The following is a 7,500-nucleotide window of genomic DNA, read 5'->3' on the forward strand; positions in this document are numbered from 1 at the left end:
AGGCCCGGCTTCCCTCCTCAGAACACGGGCCAATTGTGTTCGCATAGACGTCCGACAAAAGCCAGACGCACCACGGTGGATTCGAACCCACAACCTCCGTGGTGGTGGGCAGGGACTTTACCACTGCGCCACCGGAGCACCAGGCTGTTCTGTTTCAATCATTAAAAAGTTTGAAGAAGTCCTGGATTGAACAACGCATGACATGACGCTCTACTTTTGAGAGGCTTCCAATGCTCTGAGAAGAACTGGTGATAACATCCTGTGACGAAACAACAAGCATGTAAGGGACATGTAACAACACAATCGTTTCCTGACTGACACCACAAAGGAACGGGGAGAGCAGGAGAAGATCAAGGACGCTTTAAGCTTAAATTCCTTGTGAATCGCGCTCTGACTCAGTTCAGACCCATGCAGGCAAACCAACCAGGCCAGCCAGCCAGCGCACCACGGCGTCTGGCCCGCGCTTCGCCTGCATGTATGACACATTCCAATAAAACAGGAACAGTACTATCATTCAACAAGCGCTCTCTACTCTCTGATGAAGTGGAAGGAAGAGGAGGCAGCCATAAACGTGACTAACAAACACCGCGCGTGAGTCATCATCCATCATTAGCCTACTGAGATATACAAGTCAGACGAGACAGTCGAAGAAATGCCTGGGGGCCCCTGAGTGCTGCGGCCCTGCTCTGGAGACTGGAGAGACACAGCCAGTGTTGCCATGTCTGCTTACTATAAGAGACTTTGGGCTTGTTTTCCTGTAAAGTCGCTTGTAAATATTGGTAGTTGCGGGTTGCTTTTTCTTGGCCTTGTTTCTAAAGTGTAGTTGCTTATTTGGGGCTTGCTTCCTAAATGTTGTTTAAACCAGTGGTTCGCCAATATTTTCATGTCAACCCCCCAAATGTATTTGTCTACCACCCCCCCCCCCCTCCCCCCATCTAAGCATATTTTGTGCCAGGAACCCCCATCTCCCAGATTTGTGTTGTTAAAATGTTTCAAAAAATATACAAAATGTTTCAGTTTCAAAAGATTTTCAAATAGCCAATCAGGTATATGTTTAAAGTGCTCATGTTGTGGCCTATAGTTAGCCTGACACTCAGCCTGAATTTTCATTTGGTTTCACTCCATCATTCAGTCTGAAAGCCCTCTTAGTGCAGCCGTTTTTCGAGATGGGGGCGTAGCCAAAGTGGGACTCTTTGGCGAGTGGTTCATACTGGATTATCCCGTTCCCGATTGGGCCGGTTAGATTTTCAACCGGAGAAAACCCTGACTTTCTACAGCATCACCAGACCCTGAATGAGAGGCTATAGCGATTCAGGGGCTGGAGCCAGGCTAGCCTAATATAGGCTAGCCTTTTGGGCTTGTTTTCATAGACCCGGTTGCTTATTTCTCTCGCACAAACCTGGCACCAGTGGAGACAGCCGCCAAGCATAGCAAGCTAGGACCCCAGTCTGCGGTGCAGCTGTTAGCTAAGCTATACGCACCAGCACCAGCGTGCTGAAATGTGAGCCTGTCTGCAGCACACGGATCACCTTTTACTACACCGTCACTATGTGTGTGTGTTATAGCGCCGAGGCCATGTTAGTAAATATGGCCACTGGTAAGTAACGGAGACCTTGTTTCCATTTATAAAAAAAGGTGCTAAAGTTATATAAGGCGGAAACTTGACCGGTTGAAACCGTTTGCGAGATTTCTCACCGTTGCCGTAACGCATTGGGTATTCAACAGGCGGTCTGGGGACCTCTGGGGGGGGTGGGGTCTTCTGATTGCTACGAGGGGGGGGGGGTCTCTATTCTGGCAAATTGGCTATTTTTGGCGAAGAGGTCTGGTGTAGGTCTGGTGTAGCAGACCAAGTAGGCTACCGAGCCAAAGGTCAAGTTGACTTGTAAGTATTGAGGGTTTAAGTGGTTAAATAACTGAAAATACACATGAACATGAATCCAACATATTAATAGAAAATATAATGTGTAAACAAACTAAAAACATAAATGTTTGATGATAGTGCTGTCAAACAAGTATGAAGCCATCTATGAAATCTATTAAAAAGTTTAATCTGCAGAACAATTTGATACAATATGTAGGGCAGGGGTTCTCAAAGTGGGGTCTGGGGACCCCCTGGGGTCTTCCTTGTGCGGGTTCCAGGGGGTCCCTGGCACAAGATATTTTCAGATGGGGGTCCGCAGCCAAATACATATACATTTGGGGGTCCTTGCCACGAAAACGTTTGAGAATCACTGTCTCTCTCTCTCTCTCTCTCTCTCAACTAAGGGGTCCGTGGCCTGAAAAACGCTGAAGACCCCTGCTACAGTATAATACAAAGCTACAATGTCTGCAAGAGAGAGGGGGGGTTTCAGAAACATCCCCGGTCGAACCACAAGGCAAGCCTTAATGTGCTGCTTTGTGTGTCAAACCAGTATCCTCTTTTCTTTCTTTTTTTCACCCATGGCGCATAGGCATTCATTTGTTCTGTCGGGTCTCACTGTGGTATTTCACTCGAGGGGCAACAGGGTGCAATGAAATCAGCTGAGAGTAGACCACCCATGCTGAAGGCCAAATTCAAATTTACGAGTCTCGACGGAGACACATGTCATTAATTGCAAATCAGACCCACATGCTGGAAGGGAAGCGCCAGCCAAAAAAAAAAAGAAGCCGAGCCACGGGAACAGAGAGAGAGATGCAGAGACGACACACAACACCACAGCGTTTTCATATCTCTGACCCAATACACCTGCTGGCGAAAGGCCGGGGCGGGCGGGGCCCATGCATAACAACTCTATGAATGGCTTTCGCCGTGTTAAAAGATATCGTCGCTGTCGGGGGCAGAAACCTCTTATCTCCATATCCTCCATATTTTTTGCGTAAATTAACGGCCTACTCAATCATGCTACAGCGTCACACAAAAGCGCCAAAAGTAGCAGATCCGTCACGCCACGTTTCGAGCTTGCGGATCTGCTACTTTTGGCGTTTTTGAATTCGAATCCCAAAAAGTCACAGTTTTGGACATATGAGGTTTCCACCCGACAGAGACGATATACTCAGTACATGTGGCGGTGCCACAGCTGCTGTCGCTGCCGCTGCTATGTTTAGAGATAATGAAGAATGAATTGCTTTGGCCAGTTTCGCGTACGTGTCTATCTTTAAAGGCAGATTAAGCCACTTTCTATGACTCAAAGCGTCTCTCACCCCCGGTGTAGTAAATAGTGTCAGTCGTTCAGACAATACATCTCAGAGTTAAAAAAAAACGCTCTTTCAAACTGATGAATCACTGTGTAAATACAGCGCCGTGCAGAAGGGTTTGCCGTTTCAAAAGAGAAGGGGCAACCATTCTTGCACTTAAGTGCCGGGCCCTTTCACCCCGAGAGAGAGAATAAACTGAAACAGCCCAAATATTGCGTCATTCCCAATCCATTTTCTTTATGGAGCTGACCGCCTTTGTCATAAATCTGACTAACCCAGAAGCAAACTGTACACACTCAATGGCAGTTCTCACTCGACATAGCGTTCAGTCATGGGGGTACGAGCGGTAAAGTCAGCGTTGAGCAAACTTGACATGTCTCTATGATCAACGGCGCAGGGCGTTGACAACTTTTTTGAAGGTCAAATATCACCGAAACCCTCTTAATTCTTCTGGCAGCGAGATGTACTGCAAAAACTCTCCACCTCATCCTTTCAAGAAGTCAAACTCTGTAACTTGCTCATTACACAAACTGTGGATGATGATAGGCCTTTTTTTTTTCTCTTTCCTTCTCTCTCCACATTGAATAGCCTGTGGGGAATGCGGCCATAACTCAATTGCCGGGCCGTCGATCCCGAGCGGTACCTTCCCAGAAACAGAGTAAGGACTGACCTCACTTTCAAGAAATGCCTGGTGAGACAAAGCCAGTATTCAAGAACCATTCTTTCCACCTTGACTTTGACTGTGGATCATGGGGCCCCGACGCAGGGGCCCCAGCCCGGCACCACAACCACACATCGGTGGTTTACCTCATCCCAACACCATCGTAGTTGCTTTATAAGACAGCTGTCAGGTGGAAACCTCCTATCTCCATATTCTAACTTTTTGTGTGTTTTCGTAAATCAACGCCCTACTTGATCATACTACAGCGTCACACAAAAGGTTGCAGATCTACAAGTCGGGTAGTCTTGTAGATCTGCTACTTTTTCGAATTCGAATCCTGAAAAGTAACAGCTTGGGACATATGAGGTTTTCCACCACGACAGAGACGAAGAGCAAAGAACATAGGGGCCTGAACCTAGGGACCCCTTCCTCCTGATTCCATCCAGGGGGGGGGTCTCGTGTTGCACTCTCACTTGTCGTAATGACACTGGCATGCTTTTGTCTGCTTTGGAAAGTGGGAGGCGCGGCTGTCTGTACTTCGACAGATCTGACAGAAAAAGGCAGCCTCAGTGGTTGGAGAGGAATAACAAAATAAACGACCCCCAAAAAAAAAAGAAGAGCACACTGTCTCTAACACACAAGCTTACCTGTTGACGACATAACATAACACTCACATGATCCAGATATAGAGACGTTTGAACAATGAGAGAGAGAGAGAGAGAGAGAGAGAGAGAGAGAGAGAGAGAGAGAGAGAGAGAGAGAGAGAGAGAGAGAGAGAGAGAGAGAGAGAGAGAGAGAGAGAGAGAGAGAGAGAGAGAGAGAGAGAGAGAGAGAGAGAGAGAGAGAGAGAGACGGGGGGGACAGGAGGGGGGAGACAGACAGACAGAGAGGGGGGAGACAGACAGAGAGAGAGAGACGGGGGAGAGAGAATGACAGAGAAATGGCAGATATGGAGAAACACAGACACAAAACAAAATATGTTCGCGCACAACTCTGCGGAAAGCAGCGAAGCGAGATGATAAACGAGGCAACAGAGAGGACCTGTTTTATTTGACAACATCCGCTCCCCCTCCGTGTACAACAGTACAGTACACTACTGTAGTACTGTAACTGTAACTGTATGTATTCCCACTTATCGTGTCCTGAGCTGAACCCAAGGCATTCCTTCCACGTGAGCACTCTTTCTTTAGTCACGGGCTGAAAATGGATTTACCTACTTCCTTCGCCCATCGGAACAACGCAGGGCTGCCATTATCATGACATTTCACTTGACGTTATTTTGTCACACAAATAATAACTGAGATTAGCGATTTAATGTTAGTGTTTTTGTTGCCGTTGAATACTGGAAAATACAAATAAAAATGTACATTTCTGTTTGCTTTTTAGGCTTTGTACACAGAAGTATTTTTTTGGGCCTTTAGTGAAGAGAGACAGGAAACGGGGAGAGAGACACAGGGAATGACCGTCGTGCTCGGGACTCGAACCCGTGACGAGCTGTCAGGCTACATTGAGCCTATGTGCCCGGACCGCTACGCCAGCAGTCGGGGCCAAATGACTGACATTGAATAGCTTCACAAGCGGAAAAGATCTACTAGCTCGTAGGTCGGCTAATTTCCTTTCTAATTTTTGGAAAATGTTTGAAGGTGCACAAAAAAATTTCAACATCATGATGATTATCGCTTCTGTCGGGTGGAAACCTCATATGTCCAAAACTGTTCAGGATTCAAATAGAAAAATAACAAAAAGTAGCAGATCTACAAGCTCGAACTCGTGCCGCGTTTCGAGCTTAATGATCTGCTACTTTTGATGCTTTGGTTTGACACGTTTTGAGCTTGTAGATCTGCTACTTTAGCTATTTTTAATTTGAATCCTGAAAAGTAACAGTTTTTGGACATATGAGGTTTCCACTCGACAGAGACGTTATGATGTGTCAGCCGTTCAAAAACAATAACCTGTTATTATTTTTGGTCAATAACCTGTCCGAAATAATAATAATAGTCCATATATCGATGGTTTTCAGATCAGCTCTGTCACAGTTAATCCACCTTAATCGCTTAAACCCTAATATGGTTGACTGGAGTCCCGCAGGGCTCTGTACCAGTGCATTTTCGGTTTTCAGCTATTGTTGCGACAGCGTTGTGAGCTTGTCGATCTGCACATTTTCCATGAAAGCTTTCCCCATAATACGGATGCTGGTATGCTGGGGTTTTAAGTGGCTTAATCCCACTACAACCAGCTGGTTCTCAACCTTTTCTAGATCAGGGCCCACTTGAAAATGTCAAAAGCGTGTCCAGTCATCTGACCACTTAACAGGGCTGCCGTGTTAAGTGGTCAGGTGGGTGTGGTCTGCGTGCATTTTCAGATGCATGTTTTATTTTAATGATGACCAATCAATCCACTGTGTTCACGGCTTAGATCAATATACTTTAAAGCATTGGTTCTCAAAGTGGGGTCCGGGAACCCCCAGGGGTCCTTGGGGGGGGGTACCAGGGGGTCCCCAGCTAAATTAGTTAATAAAGCGTCACAATCATTTTAACCACTTTATCCATATTTTATACTTTGGCTATTCAAAATAGCAGATCCACAAGCTCATACCGCGGCACCGAGTGCAGCGCTATGAGCTTGTGGATCTGCTATTTTTGAAAAATCTCGAAAAAAGATGTGCAAATCTTTCAATCTTTTTTTTAAAAGGCGAACATTTTGAACTCAAATCTTTGCTTCTGGGGGTCCCTGCCTGGCACAACATATTTTCAGGCGGGGGTCCGCGGCCAAATACACATCAATTTGGGGGTCCTTGGAACGAAAACGTTTGAGAACCACTGCTTTAAAGCAGCACTATGTAGTTTGGGGGGTGTCAGTGGCCACTTTGGACACAAATAACATGGCCAACGTCTTTGACTTCATTACCCAAGAGTCTCTGCAAGCATGTCCGGCGAGGATGCGCTGTGATTGGCCAGTCTTTGCTTTGACTGGCAGTTCTGTTTTGGTGCCTTGGCAGATGCCAGGATGAAACTCATTGTCTCCCCAATAGACCGCCGAAGTCTGACGTCATTTACACATCCTTTGTTTGTCTACCTGGTTCGCAGTTTTCCACCCCCGTTCTGAATCCCATAGACGTATTTAATATCGCGTCAAATAAGAACTGTGTTCCAAAAATAAACAAATGACCCCGGCGGGTTGACTCTTATGGATATGAAGCATCAACCGACGGTGAGAAAACGCTAATGTTACTTCCGCCGAATTAGTTACATTTTCGCCAGAAACAGACTGTATCAAATATAAGTGACTGACTATCATAAACGATACAGAACCTCCTCCCTGACAATAACGCCGACACGCAGTGTTTATTTTTGGACCACAATTCTTATATGAGACGATTCTAAGATGACCCAATGTTATTCTCCATAGAGAAATTACTTCCGCAAACCTGGGGATGAACGAGTGACATCAGGACTTCGGTGCTCTATAGAGCGTCGCAGTTCCCGCCCACTTCCTGTTTTTTTTGGTGCCGGAAGAAAAAACTCAATGCATTTTTCCATTGACATTTCCAAAAATATTTATATCTATTAATTTAAGCCTCGAATCAAGCCATCATGAGATGACATGAATCATGACCATAAAACGTTTTTTTCTGTGATTTTTTAAAATTGTATATTTAATTATAT

The 7,500-nt window shown here is 45.8% G+C and overlaps 1 protein-coding gene across 1 annotated transcript in view; it reads right to left on the reverse strand.

Moving 5' to 3' along the window:
• Positions 1–7,500, reverse strand: part of LOC308073442 (uncharacterized protein) — an 85,005-nt gene that overhangs the window by 71,821 nt on the left and 5,684 nt on the right. The window lies entirely within an intron of this gene.

Source organism: Gymnoscopelus braueri (genome assembly GCF_963280865.1).
Source record: "Gymnoscopelus braueri genome assembly, chromosome: 18".
In the NCBI taxonomy this organism is placed as follows: domain Eukaryota; kingdom Metazoa; phylum Chordata; class Actinopteri; order Myctophiformes; family Myctophidae; genus Gymnoscopelus; species Gymnoscopelus braueri.